Consider the following 11,684-nt stretch of genomic DNA (forward strand, 5'->3'; position numbering starts at 1 on the left):
GACTCTGCAGGCTCATGGTTTACAGAAAAGCTTACCAAGAAAATTATTTCCCCCCCCAACAGCAACTATGCTCAGCACACAGCCTTCCCAAAAAGAAAGCTATAACCACACATAGCACCAGTGCTTTAACACACCCACACAAAATAGCTTCCATATCCAAGTATGACTGGAAATGGAAACATAATAGAGAAAAAACCTTAATTAAACTCCAAAAAACCAAAACCCTAAAAAAAAAAAAGTAAGTAGGGAAACAGTCTTTACTTCATAAGCCTGCACGCTCATACGGTTCAGGATGAAAAAGTAAAACCCTTCCCACTAGGGAAAGCCAGAAGGCAAACACCCCCTCAACACAGCCCAGTCACGGCTTCAGCGGGGATTACCTGGCAGCGGTTGTTTGGCACGGCATTCACTTTAACAGAGCTCCAGCCACCATATCTAACAAAAAAAATAACTAAAAACTACAATTAATAAAGGAAGGCAAAAAAGAAAAGCGAAACAAATGGAAAAAACTATGACAAAAACACGAAAAAGGAATCACCTCACGACAACGACCGTTATGTACTCCCGCCCTGGCTCACGATTGGCGGTTCCCGTGTGACGCTCGCAGCGCTGATTGGACAGCCCGAGTCAGGCCCCGCCCCCTGCCCCGCCCCGCCGGCAGGTGCGCGGCGGCCCCCGAGGCTACAAGAAGCCCCGGGACGGGCGGGCGCCGCTGCAGTACCCGCCGCCGCCGCCAGAGGGCGCCACCGCGGGGCGCACCGGGCGGGGCCCGGCCGAGCGGGACGCCGCGGCGGGAGCAGGTGCGGACGGGGGGGCCGCGGGGCGCTTCGGGGGGTACCGCTTACTTTTGGGGGGTCCCTGAATGAAGGGGGAGCCCCCCGCCGCGCTCGGGGCTCTCGGGGCCCGTCTCCGGGCGACCTGGCGGACGCGGCGTGCTCCTGGCGGAACCCGTGCCCGGCCGCGTTGAGGGGGAACCGGGCGCGGTCGGGGCCGAGGGGGTGTTAGGGCCCGGCCGCGGCTTGGGGAGGGGGTGTCCGGGCCCGGGGCGGGTCTGAGGGGGTGCCCGGGGTTTGGTGTTTGTCCCCCCCGTCCCCGGGTTGGGGCCTGGCTGGGGTGTGGGGGCGGCGGGGCCCGGGGCTGGGGGGCGTTGGGCCCCCCCCGGGTCGGGGCGGCAGGAGGGGTCAGCTCTGTCCCGGAGCAGCCCCGCGGGGGGTGCGGGGCCCCCCCGTGCAGAGACGCCGCCCCGCGGGGAGGGTGCGCAGGGAGTGACGCTGGGTGCGACGCCTGTGGGGTGTCTGTGGGCGACCGTCCCCTGTGAGCACCCCCGCGGGGGTGGGCGGGGGGGCTTGTGCCCCACGCCTCATCCCGGGAGCTGCTGCTGCTGCTCTCGGGTCGCGGGGGGCTCCCCGGCCGGCGTTCGGCCCTGCGCTCGTTTCTGGCCGTGCGCGTCGGGAGTTACGGGGCAGTTTCATCTCCTGGCGCTCTGCTCGTCCTGGCGCGTTGTTCCACGTGTTGTACACGCGGGGCGGCACCGTGGGCGAGGCGTGACGTGCGCGGGCACCGCTCACGCTTCACCCTTCCTGCGTCGGCACGGGAGACGCTACCCCTGCCTGTTGGCACGGGGGTCTGCGTTCTGGGGGGGTCCCCAAACTGCGCGTGGGGACGTAACGTCTCTCCCTGAGCTGTACCGCATTTTGGGGGGTTGGTGGCCACTCGTGCGTGGGGCGGGCGGCAGGTCCTGCCCCCCTTTGGGGGGCACGGGGCCCTTCACGCTGCGTGTCAGCAGGACAAACCCGTTTGCTGCAGCTCTGCTTTTCAGGCTGCGTCCCAGGTTTGTTACAGCACCGTCACCCGCACCCCCGGCTCTCGGGGCAGGGTTTCGGGTGCTGCTTCACTGTCACGTTCAGTTCCCCTCGGCACCGCTGCCGCTTTTGGTGTTCCCGAAGCCGCTGCGCGTCCCCGCCGGGGGCCAAAGCGGCCTGGGCACGGGCGTCCCCCCGGGGGGGTTCAGGGGACGGGGGGCTTTGGGGTGGGGGCCATGACTGCGGGTGCTGGCGGATGCGGGTGGGCTCTGCAGCAATGCTGGGAGCCGTGCCTGAGGCCTCCTTTGGTGGGGTTAACGCATTTCTGGTGGGGATTTTAGGGTCCCCGTGTAATGCGAGTACTGCTGGGTTTGCCAAGGTCCCAAAATGAGACATTTTATCTTGCCTGCGCCGGGCTGCGCCCATTTCCAGCCCCGGGCAGGCCGGGATGGTTTGGGCTGCAGAGGCCGGGGCGCTCCCTGGACACCAGGGCACGGTCTTGGCATCCAAACCCACAGCCTGGATGACGGATTGACTGACTGACTGTCAGGATTCCCTGGGGCTCTCCAAAGAGGGGAAGCAGAGGTGCTCCTTACTGCCCTAACCACAGTGAGTAACAGGAGGCAGGAGGAGAGGCACCGAGAGCTGGAGGCACCCGAATTGGCTCCAGCTGCCTTCCGTTGCCTGGGTTTGTCCACAATTTCTTCCTGTTCTCAGCTTCAGGTGTCGGCAGTTACTTTGAAGGATGGGTTTTGTTTCTTCCTTCAAAAACCCAAGAGCTGCAGCTGGTTCCCAGCAGGGCTGGGGCTGGGGGGGGTCGTGTCCCCTGCGTGGCTGGGGGCAGCAGGGCTGGGACCAGAACCGCTGCAGCGGTTCCTCAGGTCACCCAGACATGAACAGCCTTTCTGCAGGAGTTTCTGATCAGATCGAGGGTGTCATTAAACGCATTTTTGTTTCCTTTTGGTTAGCGCAGTTCATGAGCTGATGCGTCCAAGCAGCTGTTTACCAGTCCCCCGTGTGTGCTCGCTGGCCACGGGCTACGGTTAAGGTAGAGAGTTAAAACTTCAGATTGAAGATTAAAGTTTTGACTTCGCACGGCAGTTGTTGTGTTTGTGCATTGATTTTTACCACGCTTTTCTTCCCCCCCAGAAAACGGAGTGCTTTATCGTCCCCCGACCCTCTCCGAGCCCTTCCCGTCCCTGTGCCTGACCCCGCGCTCTCTCAGCCGCTGGGATTTTCCAGGAGCCCACGAGTGACCACGGGCAGACGTGGCGCTGGCCGCGATGTTCCTGGCTGCGGGAGCTGCCGTCCCTGTGCTGCCTGGGCTCTGGCAGCTCCGCGGGGCTCTGCAGCGTGCCGGGCACGACGGCCGCTCGCTTACAGGGCTGCCGGCGTCGGGGCTGCCGGCGTCGGGGCAGCCGCGTCTCGGGGGAACCGGCTGACGCCGCGGCTGCTCCCAGCGCTGGTGAGTGGGGGCTTTGGTGGGGGCTGCGGTGACCGTGCTCCGGGCGCGGGAGAGGGGAGCGGAGCTCCTGGGGGTCTGGGGCTACGGCAGATCCCCCGGCCGACGTCCCGGGGGCTGACGCCTCCCTGCGGGACTCGCTCTGAGAGGCCTCGGGGGCGGCTCCGGGCAGCGGCGTGTGCTGCGCGTGCCCCCCTGCCCGGGCTGTGTCAGGAAAACGCCCTCCCCCAACGATGACGTCGGTCGCTCTTTATCGTAGGAAAGCGTATTAACTTTGCTCATCTGCACTAGTTCCCGTTCTGCAGCGCAGTGTGATGAGGTGCTGGAGTTTTACCCCAGACGTGGGCAGTGTTCGTGCTGAAGTAAAAAAAACTAAAGGGCGGCCGGGCCCTGGGCGTGAGGCCTCGTGGAAGCCGAGAGCTGTCCCTGAAGGATAAAGGACGCCCTGGGACATCCGAGGTAACGCCGCCATCCCAGCCCCTCTGGCGCGGCTTTGAACCCCTCCCGGCGTCGGCTGGCGCCACGGAGAAGCGACTCTGGCCAGACGGACTCCAGGGCGTCTGGATCAGCAGACAGGCAGCGAGAACGCTGCGGAAATAGAGATGCTGTGCCAAGTTTTTCTGTGATCAGTAATCGGTAGCGCGGGTGCCGGTGACGAGTCAAACGTGGTGGACCTGAACGTCGCTGGGTGAAGAACAGGCGGGACTCAAGGGGCTGCAGTGGATGGGGCTGCGTCTGGCTGGGGACCGGCCGGCGGCGGGGTTCCTCAGGGCTCGTTTCTAGGCCCAGTTCTGTTCAGTATTGTCATCTGTGATCTGGAGGGGGGAGTTGGGTGCGCCGTTAGCACATCTGCTGATGATACCAAACTGGGAGGTGCTGTTGACTCTCGAGGGACGAGAGGCCTTGCAGAGGGATCTAGATAGATTGGACCGTGGGCGATCATCAACGGCATGAAATTGAAGAAGAACAAATGCCGGATTCTGCACTTGGGACGGGGTAATGCCGGGCACAAGGATAAACTGGCAGAGGCGTGGCTGGAGGGTGTTAAGGTCCTTGAACGCGTCCAGAGGAGGGCAACAAAGCTGGTGGCAGGGCTGGAAGGCATGTCCTGTGAGGGGCGGCTGGGGACTCTGGGTTTCTCTGGTCTGGAGCAAAGGAGGCTGAGGGGTGACCTCGTTGCTCTCTACAGCCTCCTGAGGAGGGGGAGTGGAGAGGGAGGTGCTGAGCTCTTCTCCCTGGGATCCAGGGACGGGACGCCTGGGAATGGTTCAAAGCTGCGCCAGGGGAGGTTCAGACTGGACATGAGGAAGCATTTCTTTACCGAGAGGGTGGTCAAACCCTGGAACAGGCTTCCTGGAGAGGTGGTCGATGCCCCAAGCCCGTCAGTGTTCAAGAGGCATTCGGGCAGTGCCCTGAACAACGTGCTGTAACTTTTGGCCAGCCCTGAAGTGGTCAGGCAGTTGGAATGGATGATCGTTGTAGGTCCCTACCGACTGAAATAGTCTATTCCGACTGAAATAGTCTATTCTATTCTATTCTTTGGGATTCTATTCTTTGGGATTGTTCATGCTTAAGTAAAACTAAAGGGCGGCCGGGCCCTGGGCCCTGGGCGTGAGGTCGTGCAGAGAAGAAATGAGAAAGGCAAAAGCCCAGCTAGAACGCAATCTGGCCGCTGTCGTTAGAGACAACAAAAAAAGGTTTTACAAATATATTAATGACAAGAAGAGAGCCAAGGAAAATCTCCATCCTTTATTGGATGCAAGGGGGAACATTGTCACCGAGGATGAGGAAAAGGCTGAGGTACTCAATGCCTTCTTTGCCTCAGTCTTTAACAGGCAGACCAGTTATCCTCAGGGTACTCGGCCCCCCGAGCTGGAAGACGGGGACGGCGAGCAGGATGAACCCCCCGTAATCCAGGAGGAAGCAGTCAATGACCTGCTATGCCACCTGGACACTCACAAGTCTATGGGGCCAGATGGGATCCACCCAAGAGTGCTGAGGGAGCTGGCGGAGGTGCTCGCCAAGCCGCTCTCCATCATTTATCAGCAGTCCTGGTTAACGGGGGAGGTCCCGGACGACTGGAGGCTTGCCAATGTGACGCCCATCCACAAGAAGGGCCAAAAGGAGGATCCGGGGAACTACAGGCCTGTCAGCCTGACCTCGGTGCCGGGGAAGGTTATGGAGCGGTTCATCTTGAGGGCGCTCACAAGGCATGAGCGGGACAACCAGGGGATCCGGCCCAGCCAGCACGGGTTCATGAGAGGCAGGTCCTGCTTGACCAACCTGATCTCCTTCTATGACCAGGTGACCCGCCTAGTGGATGAGGGAAAGGCTGTGGATGTGGTCTACCTGGACTTCAGCAAGGCCTTTGACACCGTCTCCCACAGCATTCTCCTAGAGAAGCTGGCGGCTCACGGCTTAGACAGGTGGACTCTGTGCTGGGTGAAAAACTGGCTGGACGGCCGGGCCCAGAGAGTTGTGGTGAATGGAGTTACATCCAGTTGGCGGCCGGTCACGAGCGGTGTTCCCCAGGGCTCAGTACTGGGGCCGGTCTTGTTCAATATCTTTATCAATGATCTGGACGCGGGGATCGAGTGCACCCTCAGTAAGTTTGCAGATGACACCAAGTTGGGCGGGAGTGTTGATCTGCTCGAGGGTAGGAAGGCTCTGCAGAGGGACCTGGACAGGCTGGATCGATGGGCCCAGGCCAACTGGATGAGGTTCAACAAGGCCAAGTGCCGGGTCCTGCACTTCGGCCACAACAACCCCATGCAGCGCTACAGGCTTGGGGAAGAGTGGCTGGAAAGCTGCCTGGAGGAAAAGGACCTGGGGGTGCTGGTCGACAGCCGGCTGAACACGAGCCGGCAGTGTGCCCAGGCGGCCAAGAAGGCCAATGGCATCCTGGCCTGTATCAGAAATAGTGTGGCCAGCAGGAGCAGGGCAGTGATCGTGCCCCTGTACTCGGCCCTGGTGAGGCCGCACCTCGAATACTGTGTTCAGTTTTGGGCCCCTCACTACAAGAAGGACGTCGAGGTGCTGGAGCGTGTCCAGAGAAGGGCAACGAGGCTGGTGAGGGGTCTGGAGAACAAGTCTGATGAGGAGCGGCTGAGGGAACTGGGGTTGTTCAGCCTGGAGAAGAGGAGGCTGAGGGGAGACCTCATCGCTCTCTACAACTCCCTGAAAGGAGGTTGTAGCGAGGTGGGTGTTGGTCTTTTCTCCGAAGTAACAAGCGATAGGACGAGAGGAAATGGCCTCAAGTTGCGCCAGGGGAGGTTTAGATTGGATGTAAGGAAAAATTTCTTTACTGAAAGAGTGGTGAAACATTGGAACAGGCTGCCCGGGGAAGTGGTGGAGTCCCCATCCCTGGAGGTATTTAAAAGACGTGTAGATGAGGCACTTAGGGACATGGTTTAGTGGGCATGGTGGTGTTGGGTTGACAGTTGGACTCGATGATCTTAGAGGTCTTTTCCAACCTCAATGATTCTCTGATTCTATGATTCTATGATTCTATGACTTGGCCTCGTGGAAGCCGAGAGCTGTCCCTGAAGGATAAAGGATGCCCTGGGACATCCGAGGTAACGCCGCCATCCCAGCCCCTCTGGCGCGGCTTTGAACCCCTCCCGGCGTCGGCTGGCGCCACGGAGAAGCGACTCTGGCCAGACGGACTCCAGGGCGTCTGGATCAGCAGACAGGCAGCGAGAACGCTGCGGAAATAGAGATGCTGTGCCAAGTTTTTCTGTGATCAGTAATCGGTAGCGCGGGTGCCGGCGATGAGTCAAACGTGGTGGACCTGAACGTTTGAAGGGTGCGAGAACCCCGGGTGAACCCACGTTTGGGGTGCCCCGATTTGGCTGGGAGGCCTCATGCGCATGAATAAGTATTTCCTCTTGTGATCCTGTACTTGACGTCCCGGCCTCCCTCCTCGGCCGGCACGAGCCCCTTGCGAATTTGTTGACGGGGGCCGGGCCCTGCCCCGCTCCCCGGCTCTGGAGCAGGCACGCAGGGCAGCCGCGGGCGAGTGGTTTGTTCCCCTCTGCCCCGGTGCGGGACCCCCCCGTGGGTGCCCGGTGGGGCCCGGTGACTTTACAGGTGGGTTTCGGCACCGACCCTCGGGGTCCCTGGCAGCTCCCGATTTCCACCAGGGGATCAGCCCCCGCTCGATGACCCTAGTGGCTCCTGGGCCTGGCTCCCAGCCGTGTCCCCTGGGGGAGAAGGGGACTCGGCGTGGGGCTGGGGGTCTCCCGGTCACCCCTCCTGCCGCCGGGCTCCCTCCTCCCGGCGCAGGCACCGGCTGGTTCCTTCTCCCCAGCTCTTTTCCAGAGCGGCTGCCGGCAGGACCGACCCCTCCGGCCTGGCGCTGGCTCTGCTGGAGCCGGGGAGAGCTCGGGCCAGGGGAACTGGTTTCCACTGGGGTTCAGCCCTTCAGCCCTGCCCGGCGTCATCCTCACAGGCAGATGCCCGAGGACCGGAGGTGGCAGTGTCGGGGCGTTCCCGTGGTGGGGCCTTGGGGTGGCTCTGAGCTCTGTTTGAAGCCGTGGTTTTACCTAAAACCTTCTTTTTCAGCTCAAAATGTGCTGTGCTGGGAGCAGAGGCTGCTTCAGGGATCCGCACCCAGCTCCTGCAGCCCCGTCGGTGAGACGGTGAAGCCGGCCTGGTCGGGCATGGGGAGCGACGACCGTCCCGGTGCCGCCGGTCCCTCGGGAGGTGTTGGCGGCCCAGGCGATGCCGCGTGGCTGTGCCGACGCGTGGGGAAGGCTCATCCCGGTGCCTGGGCCCCGAGATGGCGAGCGCCGGGGGACATGTGCCCAGTAAGGTGAGTGCCCCGAGGCAGCGGCTGAACAGAGCCACGCGGTGGGACCGGGGCGCTCGGCGCCGGCTGGGCAGCCAAGGGACAGGGAGGGCGGGTGCCATCCCCCCGGCAGGGCTCCCCGCGGGCAAGGAGGGGTCCTGGCGGTGCTGGTGCCCGTGTGTGTCCCTTGGGGCTCACAGGAGCTCAGCACCGCGGGGCCAGGGCCTGCACCTGCCCGGGCAGGGTCCCCCCGTGGCCAGAGGCTGTTTGTGGGCGCAGGGGGGGCCCCACGGTTCCCATCCCTGCAGCTCACCGTGAATCAGGGCCGGGCAGGTCTGGGCCGCACGTTTTGGGGGGCCGTGGCTGCGAGGGGCGTCTGGGGAGGTGGGAGCAGGCGCTGTTGGGGTCCGGCCCAGACCCCACTGGCACTGGTGTGGTGCCAGCCCCGTCCCCAGTCTGGGGCTGCTGGCTGGCTGTGCCGCTGCTGCGTGGGTGGGTTTTCAGCCAGATCCCGGCTCTCGCCCACCCTTCTGGGGAGAAACGGGGACGGGACATGAGAAGTCCTGAGTTTTTTCTCCCTCCCCTCCCATCACAGGTGTGCAGTGCGGGGTTGCTGCTGCCGCCGAGGGGGCCGAGCAGAGCTGCCCGTGCCCGGGAGGCAGCAGGGTTGGCAGGGCAGCAGCGCCGGGGGCTCTTGGGGCCGTGCCACGCTGCCGGGAGCTGGTTGTCCCATGTCTCTCCTGTGCGGGGACGGACGGGTGGATGGACAGACAGAGGAGCCCCCAGCCGCGCCGGAGGGACCCACGTGGGGTGCAGAGCCCCAGGAAGGAGCCGGGCTGCCTGCGCCGAGGCCGAGGCTGCCGCCTGCCCTGCGCGGCTCCAGCCCCATTTGGGCTCCCGTTCAGTTTTGGCTCCAGCTCATTTGCGACTCCCCTTTGTTTCTGCTCTGGTTTCAGGTCCAGCTCATGGACGGCTCTGGCTGGCTCCAGCTCCAGGTCGGTTGTTTCCGCCCCAGCGCATGGACGGCTCCAGTTCAGTTTCGGCTGCAGCCCGTGTTCATCTCCAGCTCCAGCTGATTTTCAGCTCCAGCTCCTCTGCGGCTCCGGCTTGTTGGTTTCCGCCCCAGCTCGGGCTCGTCCTGGGTTTCATCTCCAGCCGATTACAGCTTGTGCTTGTTGAAACGATCTTGGCTTTTGGCAAGGTCGTAAATCAATCACTGTCATAACTTGGATATGAATATTAAATGTCATAACTGTACACACGTTGACTAACGAGTTGGTGTTTATTGTTCACGCACCCTCCCGGGGGTTGTACACCCCCGGAATGAAGACCTGGACGGGCGAGGAGGGTGGGGAAAGCGCCGTTTCCCCCAGAGACTATCTCAGACGTTTAATTCGGCCTGGTGCATGCCGGCCTCCCTAACTGCGGGGACCAACGCGACCGGACCCCCACCTCCGGTGGGGGTCCACGCACCCTGCCCACCCACCTCCCGCACCCACCCGGCCTGCCCCCCTCCCACCCCAATGCCCTCCCACCCACACCCACCCACCCAGCCTGCCCCCCTCCCACCCCAACACCCTCCTGCCCACCCGCACCCACCCACCCTGCCCCCCTCCCACCAGCACCCCACCACCCTCCTGCCACCCAGCCCCGTGTCAGCCCCCCCAGCCAGGTCCCCGTTTCCCAGCCCCAACACCCAGGACTCGGGCCCCGCTCCAGCCCTGGCAGCCCCTTCCCCAGACCCAGAAACGCCGGACCAGGGCTCAGGCCTCAGGCCTGGGAAAGGCCCGGACCGGTCTGTGCCGCCGAGCCCCGGCCCGAGGTTGTGATTCCCCAGAACACCCGGCCGAGCCCCGCACCCCCCCTGCCCCGCCTGCGGGAGCCCCGGCGCTGTCGGGCGGTGCTTGGGAACTGGTCGGGGGGACCCGCGGGGCGGGCACGGCCCCGGGCGGCTCGGGCGAGGACGGGGGGCGCCGGGCTCCGGCCCTCCGGGCTTTATTCCCCGGCGCCCCGAGCCCCGACGGCTCCTCCGCGGAGCCACCGGCACTTGACCACCCGGCCCGGACACCCCCCCCGCGGGGCCGCGGCCCGGCTCGGCCGCGGCCCCTTCCCCGCTTCCCGGTCCCAGCCGCGGCTCCGCTCCCGGGCCGAGCCCCCCGGGCCGAGCCCCCCGCGCCTCACCTGGCCCCGCCGGGGGAGCCCGGCCCGGCCCGGCCGCTGCCGCCCCGGGGCCGCGGGCGCCGCCGCCGGGGGGGAAACGAGAAAAGGGGGCAGACGGCGGCCGCCGGGGCTCAAATCTCCTCGGCCCCGCCCCGCGCAGGCGCCCCGGGGCACCGCCCCTCCGCGCCCCGCCCTCGCACCTGTGCCAGCACCCGCCCCGCGCAGGCGCCCCGGGGCACCGCCCAGTCGCACCTGTGCCGGGCCACGCCCCGCGCAGGCGCCCTCCGGCCACGCCCACTCGCCACGCCCCTCGCACCTGTGCCGGGCCCCGCCCCGCGCAGGCGCCCCGAGGCCCCGCCCCTCCGCGCCCCGCCCCGCGCAGGCGCCTCCTCTTCCGCCGCCAGAACGGCCCCGGCCCCGAGCGCGGCGGAGGCCGGTACCGGGGCGGGACCCGCCGCTCGGGACGCGGGGCTGCAGCGTCGTGGTCGGGCCGGGGGCTTCCGCTGGGGCCGTGCGGAGCCGGGGGGGGAGCTGGGGGCCGGGCCTCGCGGGCGCGGGGCCCTGCCGGTGCTGGTGGGGGAGCCCCGGCCGGTGCCCCCCTCTCCCTGGGCTGGTCCCGGGACACCGGCCCGCCCCGCGGAGCCGCAGGACCGCGGCCGCGCTGGGGCTGGGCCCGACCCCGACCCCGCCGGAGCGCCCCGAGCCCGGCCTCGCCGTCTCCGTCCCGGCGCCGCGGGCCGGAGGAGCCGCGCTCCGGGGCCGGGCCTCGGGCGGGGAGCGGGGGCCGGCGGCCGGGCGCCGGGGCCCAAGTCCCGCGCTGCCCGCTCCTGCCCGCGGCCGCCGCCTGCGCGGGGCTGGGGGCGCCCCGCCGGGGCTCCGGGCACGGTCCCGCTTCGGGCGCGGAGGAGCCGGGGCTCCGCCGGGGCTATGGAGGAGATAACCGGCGGCGGGGGGGGGCTCATACGGGCACGGTCTGCCCGAGCCCCGCTCCTGCCCGGTCTCCAGCTCCCGGCACCCAGGGAGGGGCTGCGGGCGCTGCCCCCCTGCCGCGGCCAGCCCGGCCCCGGGGTGACCCCGGGAAGAGCCGCCGGGCCCCTGTCTGAGCCCGAAGAGGCCGGGCTGGGGTCCTGCTTCGAGCCCCCCGGAGGCAGGGCCGGGTCTGTCTGCATCAGCCCTAGGCCTGGCCTGGTGAGCCCGGCTTCAGGCCCCGGAATGCAGGGCGGGGGCTGGTTCTGAGCCCCGGGGCTGGGGCTGGTTCTGAGCCCCGGGGCTGGGGCTGGTTCTGAGCCCCGGGGCTGGGGCTGGTTCTGAGCCCCAGGGCTGGCCACATGAGCCTCGCTGTGAGCCCCCCAAAGCACAGGGCTTGGTCTCTGCTTCAAGCCCCCCAAACGCAGCACTTGGTTTCTCTCTGGGAGCCCTAAACCCGGCTTACTGACCCCGGCTTCAAGACCCCCAAACGCAGGACTTGGTC

The 11,684-nt window shown here is 65.7% G+C and overlaps 1 long non-coding RNA gene across 2 annotated transcripts; it reads left to right on the forward strand.

Moving 5' to 3' along the window:
* Positions 1–6,775: 6,775 nt before the first annotated feature.
* On the forward strand, positions 6,776–9,310 carry LOC143160142 (uncharacterized). 2 transcript variants are annotated; one of them, XR_012995334.1, is made up of 3 exons: positions 6,776–6,839; positions 7,828–8,077; positions 9,010–9,310. It is a non-coding gene; the product is annotated as an uncharacterized LOC143160142 (long non-coding RNA). The 2 variants fall into 2 exon arrangements; XR_012995335.1 differs by lacking the exon at positions 6,776–6,839 and adding an exon at positions 7,618–7,735.
* Positions 9,311–11,684: the final 2,374 nt, after the last annotated feature.

This window comes from Aptenodytes patagonicus, chromosome 4 (genome assembly GCF_965638725.1).
Source record: "Aptenodytes patagonicus chromosome 4, bAptPat1.pri.cur, whole genome shotgun sequence".
In the NCBI taxonomy this organism is placed as follows: domain Eukaryota; kingdom Metazoa; phylum Chordata; class Aves; order Sphenisciformes; family Spheniscidae; genus Aptenodytes; species Aptenodytes patagonicus.